General features: G+C 36.4%; 1 long non-coding RNA gene across 4 annotated transcripts in view; it reads left to right on the forward strand.

The window, feature by feature from the left end:
- LOC147826568 (uncharacterized) overlaps positions 1 to 14,323 on the forward strand; it is a 211,020-nt gene that overhangs the window by 157,591 nt on the left and 39,106 nt on the right. For all 4 annotated transcript variants that reach the window (XR_015438929.1, XR_015438928.1, XR_015438926.1 and 1 more), the window contains one exon: positions 4,302 to 4,367. This is a non-coding gene — a long non-coding RNA (uncharacterized LOC147826568). The remainder of the gene's footprint in view (positions 1 to 4,301; positions 4,368 to 14,323) is intronic.

Below are 14,323 nucleotides of genomic sequence, written 5' to 3' on the forward strand. Positions count from 1 at the left end.
AGTTGTTTCTGCATTTTCTAATTTGTTCCACAGGTCCTCAGGTCTGTTTCTTTGCCAGTACCATGCTGTTTTTATCACAGTAGCTTTGTAGTATAGTTGCTGGTTGGGGATTGTGATACTCCCTGTCAGGCCTCTGTTACCTAGAATTGCTTTTGCTGTTCTGGGTCTCTTCTTCTTCCAAATGAATTTTTGGATTGTTTTCTCAAGGCCCATGAAGTAAGCTGCTGCGATCTCAATTGGAATTGCATTAAATCTATATAGCAGTTTTGGAAGTATGGCCATTTTCACTACATTAAAACTTCCTACCCAGGAGCAGGGGATGTCTGTCCATTTTCTGATATCATCTTGACTCTCTCTTTTCAGAGTGCTACAGTTTTCAGAGAAGAGGTCTTTGATTTCTTTTGTTAGGTTGATTCCTAGGTATTTCAGTTTTTTGGATGCTATTGTGAAAGGAATTATTTGCCCTATTTCTCTCTCAGTGAGTCTGTCATTGGTGTAGAGGAAAGCTGTTGATTTTTGTGTGTTGACCTTATAACCAGCTACTTGACTGAATTTGGTTATTAAGTCTAGAAGACTTTTGGTGGAGTTCTTGGGGTCTTCTACATACAGTATCACGTCATCTGGAAATAATGACAATTTGACTTCTTCATTACCTATCTTTATTTCTTTTATTTCTTTCTCTTGTCTAATTGCTGTGGCTAATGTTGCCAAAACTATATTGAACAAGAGTGGTGATAGTGGACATCCTTGTCTTGTTCCTGATTTTAATGTGAAGGATTTCAGTTTTTGACCATTTATCATGATATTAGTTGTTGGTTTTTCATAGATGGCTTTTATCAGATTGAAGTAGAGACCATCTATTCCAATTTTTTGTAGGCTTTTTATCATAAATGCATGTTGGTTTTTGTCAAATGCTTTTTCTGCATCTATGGAGATAATCATAAGGTTTTTGTCCTTGGCTCTATTGATATAGTGTATTACATTGATTGATTTGCATATGTTGAACCATCCCTGCATCCCTGGGATGAATACCACTTGGTCAGGGTGTATGATCTTCTTGATGATCTTCTGCATTTTATTTGCCAGTATCTTATTAAGGATTTTTGATTCTATGTTCATTAGTGAGATTGGCCTATAGTTCTCTTTTTCAGTTGGACCTTTCTCTGCTTTGGGGATCAAGGTGATGCTTGCTTCCAGGAATGAATTTGGGAGCATTGCTTCCCTTTCAATTTCATTGAAGAGTTTAAACAGTAGTGGCAGCAGTTCCTCTCTAAATGTCTTGTAGAATTCAGCAGTGAAGTCATCAGGGCCCGGGCTTTTCTTAGTTGATAAGTTTTTAATTAGTTTTCAATTCATTGGTTGATATTGGGTTGTTTAGAATTTTTAGGTCTTCTTCATTCAACTTTGGTAATTCATATGTATCTAGGAATCTGTCCATTTCTTCTGTGCTTTCCATCTTATTGGTGTATAGGTTCTGGAAGTAGGTATTGATGATGCTCTGGATTTCTGCTGGGTCTATTGTAATTTCACCCTTTTCATTCCTAATTGCATGGATTTAGGCCTTTTCTTTCCTTTTTCTGATAAGGTTGGCTAAGGGTTTATCAATTTGTTGATTCTTTCAAAGAACCAACTCTTGGCTTCATTGATTTTTTTGTATCATTCTCTTAGTCTCCATTGAATTGGTTTCTCCTCTGATCTTTATAATTTCTTCCCTTGAATGAAATTTGGGTTTGTCCTGCTCTTCTTTTTCTAGAAGCTTGACGTTCAGCATCAGGTTGTTTAATTGGGCTTGTTCTGTTTTCCTAATATGTGTATTCACTGCTATGAATTTCCCTCGTAAGACTGCTTTCATTGTGTCCCATAGATTCCGATACATTGTATTGTCATTGTCATTTAATTGAAGGAACTATCTGATTTCTTCTTTAATTTCCTCTGTGACCCATTGGTTATTCAGAAGTGTGTTGTTCAATTTCCACGTGTTTATGAAATTTTTTGAGTTTCTTTTGCTATGGATCTCCAATTTCATCCCACTGTGGTCTGATAATATACAGGGGATAACTTCAGTTCCTTTGCACTTACTTAAACATGTTCTATGTGTGAGTATGTGGTCTATTTTTGAGAATGACCCATGTGCAGCTGAGAAGAATGTATATTCTGATTTTGTGGGGTGGAAGACTCTGTAAACATCTGTTAAGTTCATTTGTTCAAGAGTTCAATTGAGTTCTAGTATTTCATTACTCATTTTTTGTCTAGTTGATCTATCTATTTGTGACATTGGGGTATTGAGGTTCCTCACTACAATTGTGTTAGTGCATATATGACTTTTCATGTCCATTAGAATTTTTTTTATATAGTTGGGCTCACTAGTGTTTGGTGCATAGATATTTATGATTGTCATCTCTTCCTCTTGGATTCTTCCCTTTGCAAGGTTGTAGTGTCCTTCTTTGTCTCTCTTAATCAGTATTGGTTTGAAATCTACTTGATCTGCAAAGAGGATAGCTACTCCTGCTTTTTTTCGGGTTCCTGTCATATGCAGTATTGTTTTCCACCCTTTAACTTTCATCTATGAGTTTCATTTGTATTAATTGTGTTTCTTGTATGCAGCATATTGTTGGATTTTGCTTCTTGACCCATTCTGCCAGTCTATTTCTTTTGATTGGTGAATTGAGACCATTAACATTGATGGTTATAAGTGAAACATATTGACCTGCCATTGCCATGACTTTTTCTTTTTGTTGGGTTCTCCCCCTTTACATTTAATTTCTTGTCATGCCAGATGGGTTCATACGGCTTTGCTTCCTGGGGTTGTGATCCTCAATGTCTGTTCCTAGGATATTGTGTAAAATTCTTTGAAGTGCTGGTTTGGTATTCATGAAGTTCCTAAGGTGCTCTTTGTCATGAAAGTATCTTATTTCTCCATCAAATTTGAAAGATAGTTTTGCAGGGCACATCAATCTGGGTTGGAGGCTGTTTTCTTTTAGGGCTTGGAATATGTCTCTCCAAGCTCTTCTTTCCTTGGTGGTTTGTGTTGAGAAGTCTGCTGTGATTCTGATGGGCTTTCCTTTGTATGTGATTTGTTTCTTTTCTCTGACTGCTTGGAGAACTTTGTTCTTCTCTTGAGTTTCTGGAATCTTAACAATTACAGGCCTATGTGTAGATTTTTTTGATCAAGGTTATTTGGAGTCCTATATGCCTGACTTATCTGTATGTCAAGTTCTTTTCCCCTGCTTGGGAAGTTTTCTGACATTACTTCTGTGAAGAGTTTTTTTTTATGTCATCTGCACTTTCTCCTGTTTCTTCATTGACTCCAATCAGTCTTCTGTTATTCTTCTTTGCATCATCTAGCAGATGCTGGATTGATTTCTCATGTTCCCTTATAATTTTCAAGCAATTTTTCTTTTCCTGGCCATTAATTGCAATCTTATTTTCTATATCTGAAATTCTGTCCTCACATTGGCTCATTCTGCTGTGTAGACTTTCAAAGGAGTTTTTCATGTCCTGGAAATCTCTTTGCATCTGTTTTATGGATTCCATTTGTTTCTTATGTTGGGATTCCATCATGTTCCTGAGCTCCTCTCTAGATTTATTAATCATGTCTTGCATTAGGGGCACAATTTCTCCTGTTATCTGAGAAATTATTTCTGATTTCATTTTTTCCAGATCCCCTTTTGTTGCCAGTTCTGTGGTTCCAGGTGATTGAGTATCAGAGTGTTCCATCTCATTTCCCTTTGGGGTTGCTGTAGGTGATCTGGAAGTCTGGTTTTGAGACTTATTTATGTGTTTTCTCATTTTGACTGGGGGGGGCTGGGGGGTGCTGTTGTTGCCTGCCTGGATTACCTCCTCTGAGCTGCAAGAAGCTGGACAGGGCCGGGAGTGGCAGTAGGGATAGTGGCCCGGAAGCCCCTTCCTCTGGGCCGGGAGTGGCAGGACAGAAGATGGCCCAAAAGCCCTTTCCTCTGGGCTGGGAGCACCGGGAAGGATGGTGGCTGGGAAGCCCCTTCCTCTGGACCAGGAGCAGTGGGACGATGGCTCAGAAACCCCTACCTCTAGACCAGGAACAGCAGGATGGATGGCAGCCTGGAAGCCCCTTTCTCTTGGCCAGGGGTGGTAGGATGATCCGTGGCCCCAAAGCCCTTTCCTCTGGGCTGGGAGTGGTGGGAGGGATGGTGGCCGGGATGCTCCTTCCTCTGGACCAGGAACAGTGGGACACCAGCTCAGAAGCCCCTATCTTTGGGCCGGGAGCATTGGGCCATTTAAGTAATATATTTATAATAGAATTTACCATTATTATTTTGATGCAGGTCTCTGGAACCTTTTGATAGAGTCAGTTTGGAATGCAAAGCCTTCACATCATGAAAAGTAGAAAGGTAAGCAAGATTTCTGAACAATAATTAGGAAGAAATTATTCAGAAGCAGAAAGAAATAATAAGGTGATATACTATCATTCTAACCCTCATGACAGAGCAAGGTAAAAATTTCTTGGAAAGTGATTGTATTAAAACTAATAAACTGCTTTTGACCTAAGAAAATGATAGAAATTAGGATTGTTACATATGAAATAGCATATTTATTGTTCATACAAATAATGAGAATCTTGCTTACTGAATTTTGCATCATGCTTTTCTTTGTTGAAAGACAAAGAGCTCTGAGAATATGACCTCATGAATGCCAATTACTAAAGTTTGCAGCCCAAATTAAAGGAACACAGACAGATGGTGTTCTGAAAATTTGAAAATTAGATTGTCTTTTTCTCTTTTTGGGGTTATGTTTGAAAATGACTCTTTGCACTCTTCAGCTGTCTGGACTAGTATTAATATTCTCTGGGATAGTCACTGATCTACTTCACCTCTGTACGCCCTACCGTCATGCAAGCCAGGCTTGCAGCCATGCCTTGTACACAGTAGATGTGGAAAATTATGCACTGAATTGAAGTCATTATGCCTAATCTATTTATAGAGAACAGAAGTAAGTGATGACAATTCATCAAAGCAAAGTACTGCTGAAGAGTTTGATCTTATTCATTTATTTGCATTTGATTATTAAATACTTAAACATACATGTGGTCATCACATGCACAAACATCTAAATCTGAAGTGACTTGCTGCTTTTTTAACTTCAATCAAGGTAAAACATATTCCTGGCAATTCTTCTGCATCTGTGGAGCAGAGGAATCCATGTCATTTATTTTTCTATAGCACTAAAATCCAACTCATGATCTAAAGTTTTCTGTAGGAAATCCCTGAAGAGAAGTTAGTCAAGATCTTCCAGTCAGAAAACTGCTTTTTTCCTCTGTACCATACCTTACACTTTTTAGTAATGATCACTCATATTTATGTACATTTTTGTTGCAGATATATTTGCGAAGCTTTAATAATTTACAATTTGTCAGTTTCTTGATGAAAGCAACCAAAGGTTACCCATCATTATGTTTTACACAGTATTCCTCAGATTGCTTTGAATGTCCCAGATTCTTATCTTAATGACTGACTATTATTAATTGAAAAAATACATTCAGGGCCAGGGATGTAGCTCGGTGGTGCTATGCCTACCTGGCAAGTGCAAGGTCCTGAGTTCAATCCTCAGTACAATAAATACATAAATAAATAATGAAAAAAAAATACATTCATTAGAGGCATTACTTAGAAATGGTTGAAAGTTTAAACTTTGGAATTAGGCCACTGTCTGGTTTGATTCCTGGTGTCACTGCTTTCTATATGTGCAGTGTTGGACTCAATAACCAAATCTTGCATAAGCCTCACCATATTAACAGAGCCAAGGACAAAACCACATGATCTTAATAGAAGCAGCAAAAGCATTTGACAAAGTCCAACACCCATTCATGATAAACAAAACCCTACAGAAAATTGGAATAGATTGTTTTTATCTCAACCTGATAAAAGCCATCTATGACAAAGGAATAGCCAACATCATACTAATGGACAAGAATTGAGAGTTTTCACTCTAAAATCAGGAACAAGACAAAGATGTCCACTATCACCATTGTTATTTAATGTAATTCTGGAAATATTGCCCAGAGGAATTAGATTAGGGAAAAAAATAAAAGGAACAAGGATAGGAAAGAAAGAATTTAAATTATCATTATTTGGAGATGACATGATACTCTACATAGAAGGCCACAAAATCACCACCTGAAGACTTCTAGATTCAATAACCAAATTCAGTGGCACAGATGGATACAAAGTCATAAGTTAAAAATCAATAGCATTTATGTACATAAATAAATTCATGGAGAGAGAAATTAGGGAAACAACACATTTCACAATAGCATCAAAAAAAAAGGGAAAGAAATACCTAGGAATCAATCTAATGAAGGAAGTAAAAGAACTTTACATTAAAAACTACAATACTCTGAAGAAGGAGATCAAAGAGGATATCAGAAAATGAAAAGATATCCCTTGTTCTTGGTAGGAAGAACCAATACAGTGAAAATGTCCCTACTTCCAAAATTATTATACAGATTTAATGTAATCCCAATCAAAATACCAACAGCATATGTCACAGAACTAGAAAAAATGTTCATAAAATACATATGGAACTGAAAGAGACCTAGGATAGCAAAATCAATTCTGGGCAACAAAGTCAAGGCAAGGCATATCACAGTCCCTGACTTGAAATTATACTACCAAGCTACTGCCATAAAAACATCATGGTACTAGCAAAAAACAAAATAACAACAACCCCCTCCCACAAAACAAACAAACAAACAAACAAAAAACAGAACCAAGATCCAGGGAACAGAGTAGAAGATGCAAAACCAACTCCAAGCACACTCAGCCACCTTATCTTTGACAAAGGAGCCAAACACCTTCACTGGAAGAAAGTTAGCTTCTTTAATAATGGGTGCTTGAAAAACTGGCTTTCCGCAAGCTGAAGATTGAAACTAGACCCATATCTTTCACCATGCACTAAAATAAAATCAAAATGGATCAAAGATCTAAATATTAAAACAGAAAAACTAATTCTTCTGGAAGGTAAAATAGGTAGAACTCTTGAAGACATTGGTGCAGACAAGGATTTATAAACAAACTCCAAATCACACAGGAAATACCAAAAAGAATCAACAACTGGAACCTCATCTTATTAAAAAGCTTTTGCACAGCAAAACAAAAGACCAACAGAGTGGAAAGAAACTCATAGTGTGGGAAAAATGTTTGCCAGGTGTTCCTCAGACAGACTGATATCTAGAATATATAAAGGACTCAAAAAAATCAGACTCCCCCAGTGCAGAGGAGGAGGCTTCTGGGCCAACGTATCATCATTCCCAGCACAGAGAATGTGAGCTGCAAGGGTGCCAACAGCATCCCCCACCCCCATCAAAATAAGAAGAAACATAAACAATTCTCAAAACCAGACATTCAGATCACCTACACCAACCCCAAAGGGAAATGAGATGGAACATTCTGTTGCTCAACCACCTGGACTCCCTGAACTGGCAACAAAAGAGAAACTGGAAAAAATGAAATCAGAAATATTTTCTCAGATAACAGCAGAGATTGTGCCCATAATGGAAGACATGATAAATAAATCTAGAGAGGACACAGATAAAAAAAATAGAAGAGCTGAGGATCTTGATGGAATCCCAACATAGGAAACAAATGGAATCCATAAAACAGATACAAACAGATTTCCAGAACATGAAAAACTCCACTGAAAGTCTACTCAGCAGAAAGAGCCAATGTGAGGAAAGAATTTCAGATATAGAAGATAAGATTGCAATTAATGACCAGGAAAAGAAGAATTGCTTTAAAATTGTAAGGGACCATGAGAAATCAATCCAGCAGCTGCTAGATGATGCAAAGAGGAATAACATAAGACTGACTGGAGTCAATGAAGAAACAGGAGAGAGTGGAAATGACATAAAAAAAAAAAAAAACTGTTCACAGAAGTGATGGCAGAAAACTTTCCAAGCAGGGGAAAAGAACTTGACATACAGATAAGCAAGACATATAGGACTCCAACTAGACTTGATAAAAAAAAAAATCTACACATGGGCATATAATTGTTTAGATTGCAGAAACCCAGCAGAAGAACAAAGTCCTACAGGCAGTTAATGAAAAGAAACAAATCACATACAAAAGAAAGCCCATCAGAATCACAGCAAACTTCTCAACGTAAACCCTCAAGAGAAGAAGACCTTGGAGTGACAAATTCCAAACCCTAAAGGAAAACAACCTCCAACTCAGAGTGATGTACCCTACAATACTATCTTTCAAAATTGATGGAGAAATAAGACACTTTCATGACAAAGAGTACCTTAAGAACTTCGTGAATATCAAACCAGCACTCCAAAAAATCTTAGACAATATCCTAGGAAAAAACAATGAGTATCAAGACCCCAGGAAGCCCAGCAGAATGAATCCATTGGGCACAACAGAAATTAAACACAAAGTAGGAGAAACCAACAAAAAGAAAAAGTCATGACAATGATAAGTCAATACATATCAGTTATAACTATCAATATTAATGGACTCAATTCACCAATCAAAAGAAATAGACTGGCAGAATGGGTCAAGAAGCAACATCCAACAATATGCTGAATACAAGAAATACACTTAATTCAAAAAGAAAAGTATAGACTGAAAGATAAAGGGTGGAAAACAACACTCCATGTGACAGAAACCCAAAACAAAGCAGGAGTAGCTATCCTCTTTGCAGATGAAGTGGATTTCAAACCAACACTGATTATAAGAGATAAAGAAGGACACTGTATCCTTGTAAAGGGAACAATGCAAGAGGAAGAGATGACAATCAATAATATATATGCAGCAAACACTAGTGTGCCAAAGTATATAAAACAAATACAAATGAACATGAAAAATCATATAAGCACTAATACAATAGTAGTGGGGGACCTCAATACCCCACTGTCACAAATAGATCAACTAGACAAAAAAGAAGCAACAAAATACTAGAACTCAATCAAACTCTTGAACAAATGAACTTAACAGATGTTTACAGCGTGTTCTATACCACAAAATCAGAACACACATTCTTTTCAGCTGCACATGGGTCGTTCTCAAAAATAGACCACATACTCACTCATAGAATATATTTAAGTAAGTGCAAAGGAATTGCAGTTATCCCCTGTATATTATAAAACCATAGTGTGATGAAATTGGAGATTAATAGCAAAACAAATGGAAAGAATTTCATAAACACATGAAAATTGAACATCACACTTCTGAATAACCAGTGGGTCACAGAGGAAACTAAAGAAATTAGACAGTTCCTTCAATTAAATGACAATGACAATACAACATATTGGAATCTATGGGACAAAATACTTTCAAGCAGTCTTTTGAGGGAAATTCATAATGATGAATACTTATATTAAGTGCACCTATGCTTATAGCTGCACAGTTTGTAATAGCGAAAGCTTGGAAACAGCCCAAGTGCCCATCAACTGGAAACTGGATAAAGAAGATGTGGTTTTTTTTAAAAAAATGGAGTACTACTCAGTCATAAAGAATGAGAAACTAGAGACATTTATAGCTAAATGTGTGCATATCGAGGCCATACTCTTAAGTGAAATAAATAGGACACACATGTGTAAATACCAAATAGTTTCTCTAGTGTGAGAAACTGAAAGTGTAAAAAAGGATGAAAATGATTAAAATGAATAATTGATAATTTGAATTAGGAAAAGGTCCAAAGGTGTAGGCATGGCGGGAAGGGAAGGGGAAAGGGAAGAAGGGAAAGGAAAAATTAAGACAAAAGAAAAAAAATGGAAACTAAATCTATATAAATAGGGAAGGGTGGAGGGGGTGAAGGGTACACAGGTAATGGGGGAAAAATAAGAACTAAGATACATCATGTTCAGGCACAAGCACCCAATGATAAATGTAAATGTATTGTATACCTAAAATGTACCAATAAATATATGAATAAAAAAAATAAAAAATAAAAAATAAATAGTAGTAAAAAAAGAAAACAGAGCGAACCCAATTAAACAACTTCATGCTGAACCTCAAACCTCTAGAAAAAGAAGAGCAAGACAAACACAAAGCTCATACAAGGGAGGAAATCATAAACACCAGAGCAGAAATCAATGCAATGGAGACTGAGAGTATGATACAAAAGTCAACGAAGCCAAGAATTGGTTCTTCGAAAGAATAAACAAAATTGACAAACCCTTAGCCAACCTTATCAGAAAAAGGAAAGAAAAGGTCCAAATCCATGCAATTAGGAATGACAAGGCTGAAATCACAATGGACCCAGCAGAAATACAGAGGATCATCAATACCTACTTCAATACCTACTTATATGTCAGTAAGATGGAAAACACAGAAGAAATTGACAGATTCCTAGATACATACGAATTACCAAAGATGAATGAAGAAGACCTAAAAATTCAAAACAACATAATAACAATCAATGAAATTGAAAACATAATTAAAATCTTACCAACTAAGAAAAGGCCAGGCCCTGATCGCTTCACTGCTGAATTCTACAAGACATTTAGAGAGGAACTGCTGCCACTACTGTTTAAACTCTTCAATGAAATTGAAAGGGAAGCAATACTCCTGAATTCATTGCTGGAAGCAAGCATCACCTTGATCCCTAAAGCAGAGAAAGACCCAACTGAAAAAGAACTATAGGCCAATCTCACTAATGAACATAGATGCAAAAATCCTTAATATGATACTGGCAAATAGAATGCAGAAGATCATCAAGAAAATCATACACTTTGACCAAGTGGTATTCATCCCAGGGATACAGGGATGGTTTAACATATGCAAATCAATCAATGTAATACACTGTATCAATAGAGCCAAGGACAAAAACCATATGATCATCTCAATAGATGCAGAGAAAGCATTTGACAAAATCCAACATGCATTTATGATATAAACCCTACAAAAAATTGGAATAGATGGTCTCTACCTCAATTTGATAAAAGCCATCTATGAAAAACCAACAGCTAGTATCATACTAAATGGTCAAAAACTGAAATCCTTCACATTAAAATCAGGAACAAGACAAGGATGTCCACTATCACCACTCTTGTTCAATATAGTTTTGGCAACATTAGCCACAGCAATTAGACAAGAGAAAGAAATAAAAGGAATAAAGATAGGGAATGAAGTCAAATTGTCATTATTGACAGATGACATGATAGACTGTATAGAAGACCCCAAGAACTCCACCAAAAGTCTTCTAGACTTAATAACTAAATTCAGTCAAGTAGCTTGGATATAAGGTTAACACACAAAAATCAATAGCTTTTCTGTACACAAACAACAGACTCACTGAGAAATAGAGCAAACAATTCCTTTCACAATAGCATCCAAAAAACTGATATACCTAGGAATCAACCTAACAAAAGAAATCAAAGACCTCTACTCTGAAAACTATAGCACTTTGAAAAGAGAGATTGAAGACAATATCAAAAAATGGACAGACATCCTCTGCTCCTGGGTAGGAAGGATTAATATAGTGAAAATGGTCATACTTTCAAAACAGCTATATAGATTCAATGCAATCCCCATTGAAATCCCAGCAGCGTACTTCACAGACCTTGAGAAAACAATCCAAAAATTCATTTGGAACAAGAAGAGACCCAGAATAGCAAAAGCAATTCTAGGTAACAGAGACATGGCAGGGGGTATTACAACCCCCAACGTGAAACTATACTACAAAGCTGCTGTGATTAAAAACAATATGGTATTGGCAAAGAAACAGACCTGAGGACCAGTGGAATAGGTTAGAAGATGCAGAAAGGACTCCAGACACAGTCAGCCAGGTCATCTTTGACAAAGGAGCCAAACACCCTCACTGGAGGAAAGATATCTTCTTTAAAAAATTGTCCTGAAAAAATTGGCTTTCATCTAGCCAAAGATTAAAACTAGACCTACCTACATCTCTTCCCACTCACTAAACTAAAATCCAAATGGATTAAAAATCTAAATATTAAAACAGAAACACTGAACTGGCTGGAACAGAGGTTAGGTAGAACTCTTGAAGACATTGGTGTAGGAAAAGATTTTATTTACAAAACCTCAATTGCCCGTGAACTAGCACAAACAATCAACAAGTGGGATCTCTTCTTACTAAAAAGTTTCTACACAGAAAGAGAAACCACCAATAGTGTGAAGAGACATCCCACAATGTGGGAAAAAATTTTCACCAGCTGTCCCTCAGACAAAAGTCTACTATCTTGAATCTATAAAGAACTTAAAAAAATCAGACCTCCCAAATTTAAAGACCCAGTCCAAAAATGGGCATCTGAAATGAACAGACATTTCTCAGACACAGAAGTAGAAATAGCAAATAAACATATGGAAAAATGTTCAACATCACTGGTCATTAGAGAGATGCAAATGAAAACAATGCTGAGATTCTACCTCACCCCAGAAAGAATGGCTGCTATTATGAAATCAACCAATAACAAATGCTGGCGGGGCTGTGGGGAAAGAGGAACACTGATCCACTGCTGGTGAAAGTTTAGGCTGTTGCAACCACAGTGGAAATCAGTATGGAGATACCTCAAAGAACTAAGACTGGAAGTCCCATTTGACCCTGCTATTCCCCTGCTGGGGATCTTCCCCAAAGAATTAAAGGAATCATACCACAGTGATATATGTGCATCCATGTTCATAGCAGCACAGTTTGTAATAGCTAAAACTTGGAAACAGCCCAAATGCCCATCAACTGGAAACTGGACAAAGAAAATGGTGTTTTTAAATAAAATGGAATATTACTCAGCCATACAAAATGAAAAATTAAAGACATTTATAGCTAAATGGATGAATATTGAGGTAATACTCTTAAGTAAATTAATACCACAGACATGTGTAAATACTGAATAGTTTCTCCAGTGTGAGAAACTGAAAGTGTAAATAAGGACTAAAAGGTATAATAGATAACGTGAAATAGGAAGAAAAGGGGCAAAGTGGAGGGTGAAGTGGGACGGGGAGGGGAAAAGAAAGAAGGGAATGGAATTAATATGAGAAAATGAAAAAAATGAAAACAAAATCTTTGTAAATAGGGAGGGATGGAGTGGTTGAAGGGAGGGCAGGGGAAGGGGAAACAGTACGAATCAAGGGAGATTATGTAAAGGTGCAAATGATGAATGTCATTATATTGTATACCTAAAATATACCAATAAAATAAAATTAAAAAAAATCAGAACCCCCCCAAATTTAATGACCCATTCAAAAAATGGGCATCTGAAATGAATAGAGACTTACTTTTCAGACAGACAAGTAGAAATAGCAAATAAATATAAAAAAGTTCAACATCAGTGATCATTCCTGAGATGCAAATTAAAACAATGCTGAGATTCTATTTAACCCCAGAAAGAATGACTACTGTTAAAAAAAAATCAACCAACAAGAAATTCATAAAAGAGTATGGGGAAAAAGGAACCATTTTCTGGTGTTTTTAGGAGTGTCGAGTGATGAACCACTGTGAAAATCAGTTTGGAAATTCCTTAGAAAATAAAACTAGTTTCCATTTGACTCAGCTATTCCCTTTCATGGTATCTTCCTGAAAGAATTAAAAGCATCATACCCTAGTGATAAACGCACATCCATGTTTATAGCGGCCCAGTTTGTAGTAGTTAAATCTTGGCAACAGCCCAAATGCCCATCAACTAATGAATGTATAAAGAAGATGTGGGATTTTTTTTTAATGTAATGGAGTACTATTCTGCCATAAAGAAGGATAAGCTTGAGACATTTCTAGCTAAATGGATTCACTTTGAGACCATACTCTCAAATGAAATAAATTGGACACATATGTTTAAAAACCACATTGTTTCTCTGATATAAGAAACTGAAAGTATAAATAAGGACCAAAGTATATAATAGATATTGGGAAATGGAAAGAAAATGTTCAAATTGGATGGGGAACAAAAAAGGGATAGGGGGAAGGGAGAAGAAAAGGAAAGAGAATAAAAGGAAAAAATGGAAACAAAGCTTTTGTAAATAAGGAAGGGAAGAAGCATTGAAGGGAGGGGAGGGGAATGGGAAAAAGAGAAGAAGCAAGTATATATCATGTGTAGGTACAACTTCCCTATGATTAGTGTTATCATTTTATATTTCTAAAATGTACTGATAAATAGATTATAAAAAAGAGACTTGTGAAGAGGGAAGGGCAACAATGCAAGTTCATCTCAGAGCACCACAAGTTTGCAGCCAGTGCTCTGCCTTTGATTTTGTTCTTCCCTTTCTACAATAAAACTTGTCTTCTGACAAAACAAGTTACATTGGTGTGATTTACAAAAATCTTAGCTTTTGATTTCCATGAAGGGAATATAAAATGGGCATGGATGCCATTTTTTTATATCAGTCTTTCAGTA

Source organism: Heterocephalus glaber, unplaced genomic scaffold, assembly GCF_053883595.1.
Source record: "Heterocephalus glaber isolate CG9 unplaced genomic scaffold, H.glaber_assembly_v1.0 deba00001465, whole genome shotgun sequence".
Lineage (NCBI taxonomy): Eukaryota > Metazoa > Chordata > Mammalia > Rodentia > Bathyergidae > Heterocephalus > Heterocephalus glaber.